This window comes from Stegostoma tigrinum, chromosome 21 (assembly GCF_030684315.1).
Source record: "Stegostoma tigrinum isolate sSteTig4 chromosome 21, sSteTig4.hap1, whole genome shotgun sequence".
NCBI lineage: Eukaryota > Metazoa > Chordata > Chondrichthyes > Orectolobiformes > Stegostomatidae > Stegostoma > Stegostoma tigrinum.
This window is the reverse complement of record NC_081374.1, coordinates 8615800-8632397: the sequence shown is the minus strand read 5'-3', so window position 1 is coordinate 8632397 and position 16598 is coordinate 8615800. Positions and strand designations below refer to the sequence as shown.

The window sequence follows — 16598 nt, the reverse complement described above, 5'->3', positions numbered from 1 at the left end:
AGAGGGATTGAGTGAGAAAAAATGTGAGACACAGTGTGTGGAAAAAAGGGCTTGTGTGAGAGTGCAAGGGAGTGAGTGAGAGTGAGTGGGTTTAAAAAAATAGAAATGTCGTTAGAAAGTGTAAAAAGGAGAGAGGGTACGTGTGAGAGAGGAACTGAGGGTGGGACAAAATGTGAGAAAGACATGATGTGTTGAAAAGGGAAAGGAAGTGTGTGTGAGAGCGCATGAGTATGTGAGAGAGAAAGGCAGAGTGTATGAGACAGAGGGGCAAGTGTGAGAGAGGTGTGTGTGTGTGTGTGTGTGTGTGTGTGTGTGAGAGAGAGAGAGAGAGATAGAAGCAAAATGCTGGGGAAACTGTCAATACATGAATCATGTACGAAGGGCTCCTCTCAGTGGCCCTGGTGCTGAACAAATGGAAAGCTCCCAAGAGCTGCTACGTTTACTGAAAGAGGAGGAGCACATCCTAGTGCAAATGCTGCAGTGCTGGTGGAACACATGCAAAGGGTTCTGAATAACATTTCAGCAAAGGGAGAAATCAGAGGGAAAAACACCCAGAAGGGCTGTTAATCTGTTTCAAGGTGATGTGAGAGCTGCTGGAGCTCTTGGCAGAAAAAAAAGGTATGATTATCTTTTCATTTCAGTGCTATTAATGAACAGGTCTGATTTTCTTGTTAATGCATATCGAAAGCAGAAGCCTTGTATTAAGTGTCGCTGATCTACTGCTGGGATAAGCTGCAGTGTACAGTATCAGGGAGCATCAAGGCAGCAAGCACAGAAGTGAAGCGTTTGCTGGGAGTGTTGCTTATATTGAAAGGCCCCTGTTGCTGTCCAAAGTATATGTCTGCTTTTGCCTGCAATAAACAGTGGGCTGAAAAGGCAGGGCCAGTTTCCACAGCGTCAGCATTTGTAGAGCGGCCGTTACAGCACCTGTCCTGTTCTGTGGAGTGACCAATCTTCTCTCACTCTCTCTCTCACTAACACTCTCTCACTGTCTTCTTCATTCTTCTTCCACTCATTTTCTCAACCTTTCACTCTCTCCACCTTGTCTCATTCTCTCTTGCTTGCTTTCTGCCCCTGTCATTCTCACTCCAATTCTTCCTTCTCTTTCTCTCTCTCTCTCTCACCCATTCTCTCTTGTACACTCTCTTTCTCTCATGCTTCCCCCATCACTCTCTCTCCTCTTCTTTCTCTTGCTGTCGGTCTCTCCCAAAGGTTTGCAATCTCTCTCTTCCCTCTCTGCCGCTCTATATCCCTCTCGCCTATTGTTTGCTTCCTTCTACCAGAGTCTCATTCCCACTCTCTCCCTCCTCTCTCTCTGTCTCTCTCTCTCTCACTCTCTCTCTCTCTCTCTCTCCCTTTCTCTTCCTCTATCAGAGAGGATGGTTTGTCCACCTTGCTGAAGGCACTAGCTTTGACGTGAAGTGCATGGTGATGACATCATCACACCTTGAGTGTCAGCAAAGAGAAATTTTGCTTCAAGAAACATTTACAACTGACACCAGATTGATAGATGCCTCCCAGGTCTTTAAATTCTGAAATAATTTGGAGTTTTAAGTGTCGTGATGCATTAAACAATGCTATCCCAGTAATACATTAGAAGTCAGTGATTATCATTGATAATCAGGGAACAGACAGACTGGAAATGATGGAAATCAAGGGCATTTCCTGACTGTCCCCAGGGAACATTCTGTACCCCTTCACCCATGCTAACCACTCCACATTTTCCCTGAGATTTTCCAAAGGTGTGTGCATGAGAACCAATCCACCCTGGCAGAGAAAGATGTATTCATGCTGTGCCATTGGGTGTGAATTGAACATATTTGCCTGAAAATTACAGCAGAGGAACAGGCCATTCAGCCCAACTGGTCTTTACTGTTCCACACAGCTTACACCCGCTGTCCTTTTCAACCAACGCATTTAGCTCCATAATCTAACATGGTCCTAAGGCAACTGTTGCAAGCGGCTCTAGAAGGGGAGTGGCAGTGTCTGTCCCCCCTGAAGCTAGGGGGCCTGGGTTCAAGTCTCACCTGCTCCAGAAGTGTGTGTTAATTTCTCAAGTTCCACCAGGGTGAAAATCTGGCAATGCATTTGGTGCAACACTTGCAAATAACAAAGTACACATTGCCCTAATCTGGCCAGATTCATGAAGATTTAAATGGCTTTTGTGGCTTATTTTTAATCTGAAGTGCCACCTGCGAATCAATGCTAGGTTAAGTCTCAACCAAACATGCAATTTCTGCATAATTTATAAAAGTGCTTTCATGGGTGCATTGGCAAACCTAGCATTTCTTGCCCATCTCCTTTCGAACTGAGCGGCTAGCTAGGCGGCATTTCAGAGGGCAACTGAGAGGCAACCAAATTGCTGTGGGTCTGGAGTCAATATAGGCCAGACCAGACAAGAATGGCAGATTTCCTTCCCTAAAGGACATTGATGAACTACTTGAGAATTTGTGGCATGTGGTAATGGTTGCCATGGTCACCACAGCTTTTACGTTGGATTTAAATGGCATTAGGTGTCACGATGACATTTAAAGACTCAGTGAAGTCATGAATATGTCAAGGTGCTGAGGGCTGAGCAGTTTGTTACCTCTTTTGCTACCCATGCTCCCCCACGTCCCCCACCATGTGTCCTATAACCAAGCCCCCACCCCATTTAAAATGTACACCCACTTCCACATTCATCTCCCCATGTAAAGTTCATCTACATGGAAAATACAGCCACCATCACAAAGCAAGATCCTACAGACAGCTCTCATGTGTCAATTGGGTTCTCCCTAGCCTGTGCTCCATTCAAGTATATGAAATGAGTGGCTTGAGGTGTACATGGTTGACAAACATTTGCATTGATCTGGGGGTCGGGGTGTTGGTGGGCAGTATGCTAGGGGAGAGCAGAGGGACGTTCTGTTCACTGATGTTCAGTGCAGCAAACAATAGAGGTGTACCTCCACCTTGCTCGCTACACATCATTGTCCGATCGGCAATACCCACATCCATTAACAGAATATAAACAATACTCGCTTGAGACTGGCACTTAGGTCGACTGATGAGGAGCAGGGACATCTGATTTCCACTCCCAGCTCTGCATCAGCCACTGGCCAGCGAGGTCTGTACATAAACATGACAAAGTTAAAGCCTCAAAGTTAAAATCCCACAATCAGTGAGGGTTATGCTGTTGGAAGTCTATTTAAATGGTAAATTTGCAAGCAGCGAAGTCATTTGCATTGATTATAACTATCCACAAATAGATATGTACAGTACATAGTCAAAAATAAAAATAATCAATGTTTAATTACATATGATGTCCAGCTGGAAAAATTGTTTAATAAAATGATAATTATATATAATTTGTCTCATCTACACTTATTTATCCAGCAGAATTCAATGATTGTAACCATAATGAATACCCATGTGCAAATACTCCAGGCAGCAACATGCCATACAATGCACAGACACACCCTCACCCCCCACCTCATACACATACACAAACATCCTCATCGTCTCGCACACAACACCCTCACCCTCCCTCTCATACACATACACACAAACACACGCATGTCTTCTGTCTCTCATTCTCTCTCTCTCTCTCTGTGTCTCTCTCTCTCAGGCACACACACGCACACGCACACACACGCACACACACGCACACACGCATACACTCACACACACAAAAGCATACACACACTCAAGTATACACACACGCGTGCACAAACACACACACACAGACACACATACAATTTCTACTCAAGGAGAAGCAGCACAGAGCCTCATGTCTTAATTTATTTTACATTAATTGAGGTATTTTTGGTTTCTTTACTTTTTCTTCAAATTCCTTTTGTGTTCTGTTAAACAAACCCCGTATGTCCCATGGGTGAAATGGTATATGGGATGTTTCAGGCGGTAAGCAAATTTGCACAAAGCGAAAACTGGTGTGTGAGGTTTCACTGTGCGTCGTCAGCTATAAAGCACTTTGAGATGTCCTGGGGATATACAAGGAGCCAGATAAATGCCAGCCTTTTATTTCCTTTCCCTAGCCGAATAGGAGAAGCTGTGTTGGCGAACACTGAGTTTGTAAAATAAAAAAAAGGTCACTACAGTCCTACTGTCTCATTACAGAGTGGTAACTGGTGGTGAGTTTAACTTGAGGATCACCACACTTCAGTTGATGTTGAGATATTCAGGATGACCTCAGCTGGTGTGGGAATTGAACCTGCAGTGTCAGAATCACTTGTGAATTACAATTCAGCTATCCAGCCAACTAAGCTAACCAATCGCCATAGCAGCTTACTGAACAAACAATGAACCAAAGACCCACGCTTCTTTTCTGATCCTGGCTTGACACAGATTTCATTAACTTACTCCTGTTTCAAACTTACCTGTTGGGTAGGTTCAAATACTACTGCCATTGTACATTGTACATAGCTATTGCTGGGGCTAACCTGAACCTTAATGCACCCCAAGTAACAATAAAATAATATCTGTGTTAAAATCAGAGAGTAAGTTCAAAAAGCCTGAAAAGTAACAACACACCATTCCTGGGCATCACAAGCCTATTTTTACAGTGAACAAAAAGCAGCAATATGATGGCCTGGAGTAAGGGTGTAGGTGAATATAGAGTGTAAGCTTCCCTTCATAGATCATAGATCATAGAACATAGAACATTACAGCACAGTACAGGCCCTTCGGCCCTCGAAGTTGTGCCGACCTGTCATACCGATCTCAAGCCCATCTAACCTACACTATTCCATGTACGTCCATATGCTTATCCAATGACGACTTAAATGTACCTAAAGTTGGCGAATCTACTACCGTTGCAGGTAGTTCCATTCCCTTACTACTCTCTGAATAAAGAAACTACCTCTGACATCTGTCCTGTGTCTTTCACCCCTCAATTTAAAGCTATGCCCCCTCATGCTCGCCGTCACCATCCTAGGAAAAAGGCTCTCCCTATCCACCCTATCTAACCCTCTGATTATTTTATATGTTTCAATTAAATCACCTCTCAAACTTCTTCTCTCTAATGAAAACAGCCTCAAGTCCCTCAGCCTTTCCTCGTAAGACCTTCCCTCCATACCAGGCAACATCCGAGTAAATCTCCTCTGCACCCTTTCCAAAGCTTCCACATCCTTCTTATAATGCGGTGACCAGAACTGTACACAATACTCCAAGTGCGGCCGCACCAGAGTTTTGTACAGCTTCACCATAACCTCTTGGTTCCGGAACTCGATCCCTCTATTAATAAAAGCTAAACCACTGTATGCCTTCTTAACAGCCCTGTCAACCTGGGTGGCAACTTTCAAAGATCTGTGTACATGGACACCGAGATCTCTCTGCTCATCTACACTACTAAGAATCTTACCATTAGCCCAGTACTTTGCCTTCCGGTTACTCCTACCAAAGTGCATCACCTCACACTTGTCTGCATTAAACTCCATTTGCCACCCCTCAGCCCAGCTCTGCAGCTTATCTATGTATAGATAATAATCAATAAAAGAAACAGTAATGGTGCTGACTGCACAAGCTTGTCATTCTCCAGGGTAATCAACTCACATGATTGGCGGTCCATCCACGACTACAAAATCCACTCCCTTCACCACCAACGCTCAGTGCATGCCTTCTACTGATTCACTGCAGAAATTCACCAAGGCTGTTTTGACGACACCTTCCAAATTCACACCATCTTTATGTGAAAATACATTAGCATTCCTTTGCTGTCACTGAATCAAAATCCTGGGGATCCTTGCATAACAGTGCTGTGGGCGTCCCTACACTCAAATTTGCAGCAACTTAAACAGGCGGCTCAGCGCCAACTTCTCCAAGACAATACGATGGGCAATAAATGCTGGCACAATGGTGACTCACATCCATAAATGAATTTTAAACAATGCCCAATTGAGAGTGGTATACACATAGAACGATAAGGAGCAAATACCAGTGAGAGCATGCATAAAAACCAACATTTTCCTAGCTAAGAGCAGTTCGGAGGGAGGTCACTGGACCCGAAATGTTAACTTTGATTTCTCTGCAGCCAGACCTGCTGAGCTTTGCCAGCAACTTCTGTTTTTGTACTAGTTATATTACAAGCTCCTCATCACCCACTGGCCAGCAAGCTCTGTATATTAAGCATTACAATCTAGATCAAAGCCAAAGCGACCTCCTTGGTGAGATGCTTTGAGTGATCTCACTAACAAACTGCATGATATAGCTGGTATTGTTGTGAAGTTGCAGTTCTGAGGCAGTGACCCAAACATGACGAAAAGGTGAAGGCAGATACCAGATACTGCTCTTACCTCTGTGTCAGACAGTTACTGGCTCACTTCAGTCATTGCAAGGCAAAAGCAAGGCTGAGGCTTCCAGTGCTGTATTATCAAAGGAGACACTGCTTTTTCTCATTCATTCAGCAGATGTGGGTATGTAGGCTGGGCCAGCAGAGACTTTCCATGCTTAGTTGCACTTGAGAAGGTGGTGGTAAGCCACCTTTTTGAATCATTGCAGTTTACCTTGCATTAAGGTTAGATTCCCTACAGTGTGGAAACAGGCCCTTTGGCCCAACAAGTCCACACCGCCTCTTGGAACATCCCCCCCAGGCCCATCCCCTATAACCCGCACACCTCTGAACACTATGGGCAATTTAGCATGGCCGATCCACCTAGCCTGCACACCTTTGGACTGTGGGAGGAAACCGGAGCACCCGGAGGAAACCCACGCAGACACGGGGAGAATGTGCAAACTCTGCACAGACAGTCACCCGAGGCTGGAATCGAGCCCAGGTCCCTGGTGCTGTGAGGCTGCAGTGCTAACCACTGAGCCACCGTGCCACCCTGTGCTTTTAGGAAGAGAGTTCTGGGATTTTGACCCAACAGCAATAAAGAAATAGTGATAAACCTTCAATTCAACATGACACGTGACTTGGAGGAAAGTGAGCAGTTGGTGGTGATCCCATCTCTCTGTCGTCCTTGACCTTTGGGTGATAGAGGTCACTGATTGGCGCTCTCAAAGGAGTTGACTATATAGCAATGGTCAAAAAATGTTTACAGATTTATCCTCAGTTTTCTAGCTAATGTTTAACTGAAATAACACTAGAACAGATAATATGTTCTTTATTATATTGCTGTTTGCACGATTTAATTGTATATAAATTATCACCATTAATCCTGTAAGTGTATTGTGGTGTCTTGAGATGATGGAAGCCACATTAGAGGCCATTCTCCTGTGGGTTTGTGCCTTCCATTGGTATGCGTTTTCCTTTGGTTGACCCAGGTTGAGAGAATGATAAATGGAATTGACACAGTCAGAGAAGAGGTGCCTCCTTATCTGCACTGACTGAATTGTTTGACAAATGAATATCTTTCTAGTAAGTCATGAATTGGTGTATAAAATGTGGGATCTGCTACATAAAGGGATGTGTATTTACTCCAAGGGTGAATGTTAAAAGGAACACTCCTGGTATTGAAAAACTGATGCAGGTCTCGAGGATCACAACAACTGTCAGTTTGAAGATCCCTGAAGGATCAGGTCAGACAGACTAGTCAGAGGCAAGGGGAAGTGCGATGGGTTGATGCCACTGTCAATTTTTGTTCAAACACCAGACAATGTATGGTGTGTGGTTGATGGTAATGGTCTCTATTTTATCCTTTCTGAAGGTTAGACAGTTTAAGATGTATAGAGATTTGTCTTTTTTTAATCAGTTTTAGCCTCTCCGAGCATTAGACCCAATAGTTGACATATTTAGAGCCTGAATTTCCTATTTAATTGGAGAAAATTATCTTTCGTCAGTGCATTGAGTATGGAAGTTGGGAGGTCATGTTGCAGCTGTACAGGACATTGATTGGGCCATTTTTGGAATACTGCATTCAATTCTGGTCTCCCTGCTATAGTGTGGAGGTGCCAGCATTGGACTGGGCTGGACTAAGTCAGAAGTCACGCCACTCCAGGTTGTCGTCGGGATATTGTGAAACTTGAAAGGGTTCAGATAGATTTACAAGGATGTTGCCAGGTCGGAGGGTTTGAGCTACAGGCAGAGACTGAATAGGCTGGGGCTATTTTCCCTGGAGTGTCAGAGGTTGAAGTGACGGGTGGATGCGTCCTTACAGAGGTTTATAAAATCATGAGGGGCATGGATAGGGTGAATAGCCAAGGCCGTTTCCCCGGGGGAGGTGAGTCCAAAACTAGAGGGGCATAAGTTTAAGGTGCGAGGGGAGTGATTTAAAGGGGACCAAAGGTGCAATCTTTTCATGCAGAGTGTGACGCAAGTCTGGAATGAGCTGCTAGAGGAAGTGGGGGAGGCTGGTACAATTACAACTTTTAAAAGGTATCTGGATGGGTGCATGGGTAGGAAGGGTTTAGAGGGATATGGGCCAAATGCTGCCAAATGGGACTGGATTAAGTTAGAATATTTGGTCAGCGTGGGCGAATTGGACCAAAGGGTCTGTTTTCATGCTGAGCAGATCTATGACTCGAAAAGTGATAATTACTTAACAAAGAAATGAATGAACTGCTGATGCTGGAAATCAGAAACAAAATCAGAAATTGCTGGATAAGCTCAGCAGGTCTGGCAGCATCGGTGGAGAGAAATCCACAGTTAACGTTTTGGGTCCACTGACCTTTCTTCAGAGCCAAATCTGAGCTTTGCCGGCAATTTCTGTTCGTGATAAATACTTCCTTCCTCTTATTCATTCCTTTTTCAATATCCAACACCAAGTTTAATGTTATTTCAGAGAAAGAACAGGTAATATTTTCAGGATCTTCCTCATAGATACTCATTCTACACGGAAATATATTTTTCTGGTGGTCTAATATCAAGCCCTGCTTACTCTTCTATTGTAATCCATCTCTCCAGTTTACCTTAGTTGCTCAGCTATGCTGCTTTGAAATAGGACCTCACCAAACCCAGCTCCTGATATGTAAAATGATACAGCTAAAAAGATATCTGAGGTTTCCCGTTCAACATGTTTGGATGACCTAGTTTTATTTTACACGTATAACATATAAGTTGCTGGTGTGGAACATTCAGCAAGATGAAGGCTTCTATGGGACGCAGTCTTTAGCTGTAAGAGGATTTCTCTTGGACGTTGATGGAGGGTATTTCCCAGAGGAAGTACAGGATTAAAACAAACTAATGTTTGTAAAATCCTCACCAGCATAGCTGCACTGAGAAAATACTCTGACATTGTCAGTTATAGAGACACATGATATAAGAACATTGGCAGAGAAATCTGACGTAGAAATAGACAACTAAAGAATACACATAAAAGCAGAAACTACGGCAGTAACTGAGCGGTCTGACAGCATTTGTGGAGAAAGAAACAAAGTTAATGTTTTGAGTCCAATCTGACTTTTCTCCTTAAACAACAAAAACAAAAATTACTGGAGAATTTCAGCAGGTCTGGCAGTATCTGTGGAGAGAAATCAAAATTAACATTTCAGGTCCAGTGACCCTTCCTCAGAATGATGTTCCTGAGAATGAGGAAGTGGGTCAATGAGGATCACTGAACTTGAAGAGTTCTCTGCCAGACCTGCTGAACTTTTCCAGTAATTTCTGTTTTTATTTCTGAGGCACAACATCCACAGTTCTTTTGGTTTTGATTTTTCTTTTTCTTCAGTTGTGCAGTCATATTGGACTCGAAATGTTAACTCTGTTTCCCTCTCTACTGATGCTGGGTTTCTCCTGCGCTTCCGCTCTTCATTTCAGAATTCAAGCATTTGCAATATTTTGCATTTATTATAGAAGGATACAAATAGTAAACTCTGACAGACAAGTGGAGAAGCTCAGAGATCAATTTTCAATGTCCTGCAGGTCCAAAACAGACACAGGAGTCACAAGGGAGCTTGAGTGAGAAACATATGGTGGATAACACCATCTCCTCTGAGTTATTACAAGCTCACGTTCTCTTTAAGATACCCGAGCACAAACACTGACATGCATCACTGAGGGAGTATTGCACTGTCAGAATGGTCATCTTTCAGCTGCAGCATTAAGCTGTCTGCCCTCCCAGTTACATGTAAAAGATCCTATGATACAAAGTTAAAGAGAAGGGAGTTCTTCCTGTAGTCCTGGGCAACATTTGCCCCTCAATCAACATCAGAACAAAAACATTTTGTCTAACCATTACCTCGTTGCTGTTTTTCGCTTCCTACAATGGTCGAATTGGCTGCTACTTCACAACAATGTAAAAGTATTTAACGGATTGTAAAATATTTTGGGACATCAAAAACATTCTTTACTTTTTAACTTTCAAGTAGCAAAATAACAATGAATGTGAATGGTAATAAATGAACAATATCAATGTCCTTTTTTCTATCATCTCTCTTTTCCTTCATTCTGTCATTCTAACTCAGCCCCCTCCATCCAGCATGATTACAGCAACTCATTCAAAACTGCTCAGAGACTGGCACATTCACTGCCTCGGGAGATTTCTATTAAGGATTGGCAACATTTTCCTGTGACAAATACACAAAGCTGTTAAAAGACATCAAGCAGTGCTATGTTGCCAGCTTATATTGACCATAATCGTTTATACCATTCCCAATGAGCTGAGACTGTGACTTTTTCACCCAGAGGGTGGTGTGAGTTGCCAGAGGAAGTAGTAGTGGCTGGTATAATTACAACATTTAAAAGGCATCTGGATGGGTATATGAATAGGAAGGGTTTGCAGGGATATAGGCCAAATGCTGGCAAATGGTACTAGATTATTTTAAGATATAGATGTGGACATGGCATGGACAAGTTGGACCAAAGGCTCTGCTTTTGTGCTGCACGTGTCTATAATTCCATGACTCTAAGATGAGATTAAACTCACTGATGACATCTGTCACAATAATGGCTGGAGAAAGTCTCTAATATTAAGGCATGCACAAGTGGAATAGCTGTCGAAATATGTGACTGTGTTGTCATGCCTAATGCATTCAGGTTAAGGTAGATATGCATGGTGCGTAATAGAGAACAGAGACAAACCACGTCAAAAATCTGGAGAATTAAACAAGAGAGACTTCCAAAAAATGAAACCAGATGGATCCAACACACCACGCTTCTACAGACTACCAAAAATTCACAAACCAGAAGCCCCCCTCAGGCCCATAGTGTCGCTACCTGGAACACCAACCTACAGATTAGCCAAGGAACTACACCAAAGACTAACACACCTAGCAGAAGACTCCCACCACTCCATTCGCTCCACCCAAGAATTCCTGAACACCAAAGATACCAAGATAGAAGAGGATGAAATAATGGTCTCCTTAGATGTAACAGCCCTGTTCACATCCATCAAGATCAACCTGGCCAAAGAAACACTGATGACACTATTAGAAGAACAGAAGACACATACACCAGACCCCACCAACCTCATCAGCAAGGACAACATCATCAAGCTAGTGGACCTATGCCTCACCACCCACTTCACTTTCAATAACAAAACCTACAGGCAAACCAACGGTAGACCCGTGGGATCTCCGATATCAGGGTTCTTAGCAGAGGCAGTAACGCAGAGACTTGAACAAACAGCTCTGCCAATCATCCAACCCAAACTTTGGGACCGCTATGTGGATGACACCTTTGTCATCACTAAACAAAACAAATTAGAGGAAACCTTCAAGACCATCAATAATACCCTTTACTGGCATAACATTCACAAAAGAGGAGGAAAACAACAACAAACTGCCATTCCTAGATGTCACAGTAGAGCGAACAGTCAATGGGGAACTTCAAACCAGCGTCTACAGAAAAACAACACATACGGACCAAATACTGAACTACAGGAGCAACCATCCCAACACCCACAAACGAAGCTGCATTAGAACATTATTCCAATGAGCCACCACACACTGCAGCACAGAGGAACTACGCAGAACAGAGGAAAGTCACCTATGCAGCATATTCAAAAAGAATGGGTACCCTATGAACACAGTCCACCGATTCCTCAGCAATAAACCCAAACAGACAAAACGGGCTCAGAAACCATAACCACTCTCCCCTACATCAAAGACATTTCCGAAATGACTGCCAGACTACTCGGACCTCTTGGCATCATGGTAGCCCACAAACCCACCAACACACTAAAACAGCAGCTAATGAACTTAAAAGACCCTATACAGACAACAAATAAAACGAACGTCATCTACAAAATACCTTGCAAGATCTGTGACAAACACTACATTGGACAAACAGGCAGAAAGCTAGCCACCAGGATACGTGAACATCAACTAACCACAAAATGACATGACCCACTATCACTCGTATCCTTACACACAGATGAGGAAGGACACCACTTTGATTGGAACAACACCTCCATCCTAGGACAAGCCAAACAGAGACATGCACGAGAATTCCTAGAAGCATGGCATTCCAACCGGAACTCCATCAACAAACACATTGATTTGGAGCCAATCTACCATCCCCGAGAAAAAGAACAGGAAATGACATCACCAACGCAGGAAATGACATCACCAACCCAAGGAAACCTAACCAGATAAATAGAAAGCGGGACATAACACCAGCGTTTCGTCGGAGGCTCACTGATGATGTTACCTAGAATGGTGACGAAACGTCTGAAAACTAACTTTCCAGCTCAGCGAGCAAACTCACATCCAGAAACCACATGCTCATAATAGGACAGAGAAAGCAACAACAAATGGATATGTAGCAGAACACATCAAGTAGTTATGTCTATCAATAGACTGTATTCTAACTGCAGGAAAAAGCTGATTCTGAAATTGTTGTGGATAAATAAGGGTGTTAGGAAAGAGGAAGTGAATGCAGTGGTGTTGTGTGACAAGACACTGGACAAGAGTATGTATCAGAGATAATAGGACCTACAGATGCTGGAGAATCCAAAAGAACAAGGTGTGGAGCTGGATGAACACAGCAGGCCAGGCAGCATCTTAGGAGCAGGAAAGCTGGCGTTTCGGGCTAGGCCTGACAGGAAGATGTGCTCAGCCAGTGACTGAGGGAGTGGATGAGACATCACAGTTGTAATTTCTCATATGTCCTGATGCTCTCTGGCCTTGAAACAGGAGGACACATAAAGGTTAGAAAATTAAGCCCAGCCAGTGATACTCACAATCTATGAATGAGTAAGAAACTTTTCTGCTCTTTTAAATTAAAACGCAGAAACCGAAAAATGGTGTTGCTAAAGTTAGAGCTGAACCCAATTGCCAACATCAACATGCCAGTCCTGAACTTTGAATGTTGTGAGAAAACAGATAAGCTGCCAACCCCCTCTTCATGCACTCATCAGCATAAATGGAGAAGTGTGCTGATGAACACTGCAGGCCTGGCAGCATCAGAGGAGCAGGAAAGTTGACATTTCAGGTCGGGACCCTTCTTCACAAAATTCAACTTTCCTGCTCTTCTGATGCTGCCTGGCCTGCTGTGTTCCTTCAGCTCCACACTGTGTTATCTTTGACTCCAGCATCAGCAGTTCTTACTATCTCTGCAGACGTGTAATGGTTGGTTGACAAGCTGATTATGATTAGTGAAAATCTTGCCACGGAGAATGTACCAGGGAACCATCGTCTCTGATGCTTTTGTTTATTTCAACAAACGTCCAAAGCCTGGCAACATTCCTTTATCATCCAGAGGACAGGTTCCTACATATGAATAAATGTAAAATAGAATATATGAAAATAGACCTTAGGTTTAGGGTAAAAGTTTGGCACAACATCGTGGGCCAAAGGGCCTGTACTGTGCTGTACAGTTCTATGTTCTATGCAAGTTCTTTCCAATGTGCATGAGTCACATTACAAGCCCAAAGTATAATTTTAAATTGATTGTTAGCATAATTCTTTGCATTCTTGGGATTATTCGGCAAATGCTGTCTAGTCACAGAATTACAGTTCACATTATACCTTGTGTTCTAAGTTTTGCAAGCGCGGACTGCTTGAATCCATTTAATAGTCTGTCTGGCTGGCAGCGTTTCTCCAATCTTTTAAAATTAGAGAAAATGAAATTTCAGCTGAATATTCAAACAACCACTGTGAAATAAGGCTCTGGATAAATCAGGATTTATCTAAGAATTTACTCAGCATTACTGGCAAGGTGTAAATTTAGTGTCCATCCCAGTTTGCTCTTGAGAGATGGCTTTGGACCTTCTTGAACCACTGCAGGTTGTGTGTCGAAGGTGCTCCTGTAATGCTGTTATCTAGGATGTTCACAGATATTGACCCAGCTGTGATGAAGGGATGGCTCATATATTTCTAAGTTGGGACTGAGAGTCACTTGGAGCTGATTTTGGAAGGGCTGATGTTTACAAGCACCTGTTGTCTTGTCCTTTCAATACAATGCTGCAGAAGGAGCTGCTAACTGTTGAACTAAAGAAACATTCAGTGGGTAGTTATTCTTCATCCTTACCTAGAAACATAGAAAATAGGAGAAGAGGTAGGCCATTCAGCCCTTCAAGCTTTCTTTGCCATTCGTTATATTCATGGCTGATCATCCAACTCAATAGCCTGTTCCTACTCTTCCCCCATATCTTTTGATCCCTTTAGCCCCAAATGCTGTAGCCAACTCCTTCTTGAATTCATACAATGTTTTGAATCCCAAAACCAGCCCAGCTCATCCCCGCCTGCCTAACCTGTTCTTCCTCTCACCTATCCCCTCCTCCCATCTCAAGCCTCACTTCCATTTCCTACCTACGAACCTCATCCCGCCCCCTTGACCTGTCCTTCCTCCCCGGACTGACTTATCCTCTCCCCACCTCCCCACCTATACTCTCCTCTCCGCCTATCTTCTCCTCTATCCATCTTCAGTCCGCCTCCCCCCACTCCCTATTTATTTCAGAATCCTCTCCCCACCCCCCTTTTCTGATGAAGGGTCTAGTCCTGAAACGTCAGTTTTTGAGCTCCTAAGATGCTGCTTGGCCTGCTGTGTTCATCCAGCCCCACACTTTGATATCTAAGATCATCCTTCCTTAAACCTGCATACAATATTCTGCATGTGATCTTATCAAGACCCTGTCCAATTGCAGCAAGACATCGTAGTTTCTGTACTCGAATCCACTCACCTCAAAGGCCAACATACCATTTGCCTTCTTTACTGCCTGCTGCACCTACCTGATTACCTTCAGCGAATAAGAACATTCAGGTCTCATTGCACTTTTTCCCCTGAGAATCTATAACCATGCAGATAATAATCTGACTTCCTGTTTTTGCTACCAAAATGGATAACGTCACATTTGTGCCATATTATGCCACATCTGCCATGCATTTCCCTGAAGGAATTATTATGCTGCCTTGATTGAGATTAGAAAACATAGCAAAATTCAATGCTAAGAACGTCCTGGCCTGAATACTTTAGGTTCACATCAACAGATGTATTCAGCCACACAGTGCTTTGAATTCATAATCAGCAGACAAACCCAAACTGCAAAGTCTTGACAGACCAGGGAAAAGAAGGATTGAAATATACTCCAAATGTGGTTGGATTAAATTGAGAAAATTCATTCTTTTGGCATTTTTAATGGAAACAGACTGGAAACTTGAGAAGTCCATGTAAAGCAAAACAACAAATAATTGCGTACTCACAAGTGCGGTTTTTGACATCCGTTTCTTCCCAATAATTTCAAAACCATTTGGAATGAATCCTTAATAATTGGAACTGCAGATGCTGGAGAATCCAAGACAACAAAGTGTGGAGCTGGATGAACACAGCCAGCCAAGCAGAATTGTGCTCCTGAGATGCTACTTGGCCTGCTGTGTTCATCCAGCTCCACACTTTGTTATCTGGAATGAATCCTTCCTGACTCAAAATTGGCGATCAAAGCTAGAAGTTATTCTTTAAGCTAATAAATATTTTTTTACAAGTGGTTATCGAAAATGTTCTGTCCAGAACTAATAATTAGCTTAAAGATGGCATTAAAGTAATGTACTGAAGGTACACAATGATACTCAACACAACTCTTCAGGACATCATGGGGCTTATATCAATCCTATCACTTAGTTCAGCAGAGGCATTAACTTTGGTCTTTGTCCTTCTGTCTCATTTTTCTTACTATGTTCGTTTAGGAGGACCTTTTTCAGTTTCCCTTGCTCTTAGGTGTTTCTCATTCGGAGGCTCTTTTTCTCAAGATTCTCTCAGATCATGTCTATCCATCTTTCTCTTTTCATTTTTCCTGGTGCTACCCAAAGCAATGTCCTCCTCATAACATGATCTTTCAGCGTCTAACAGACATACAATCCTATGAAAATTCTGATGAAGAGTCACCTAGGCTCAAAATGTTTGCTTGCTCTCTCTCCATTGCCTGGCCAGCAGGATTTGTTGTTTTCAGTACAAATTCCATCTTGCCGTAATCCTACTAGGTTAAAGCTTCTTTTGTCCACTCCTTCAAGGGCAAACTTAACTTCAAAGGGCTAATGCCTCCATTAAAATAGCCAATTGAAGAAAGTCATGGAGACGTATCAAATTCAGTTTTTAGGACATAAATTGAGAGGATGTATAGTCATCCATCACTAAATCTGACAAGACCGTATCAGTCACAATCAGTCCTGTTGTCTGACACTGCTTACAATCCCTGAATCATCACTTGGAAGGTAAAACATAAACGCGAGTTCCTTTTCAGCACTGAAATTCACCTTTCAAAAATTTCATTTCCCATGCTTTCCACTGTCAA

The 16598-nt window shown here is 43.0% G+C and overlaps 1 protein-coding gene across 2 annotated transcripts in view; it reads left to right on the top strand.

The window, feature by feature from the left end:
- The first annotated feature begins 457 nt into the window (after positions 1 to 457).
- The window catches only part of cntn2 (contactin 2), a 213938-nt gene continuing 197797 nt past the window's right edge, over positions 458 to 16598 (top strand). For both annotated transcript variants that reach the window (XM_048553134.2, XM_048553132.2), the window contains exon 1: positions 458 to 618. The gene's annotated coding sequence lies outside the window, so the exon portion shown is untranslated. The remainder of the gene's footprint in view (positions 619 to 16598) is intronic.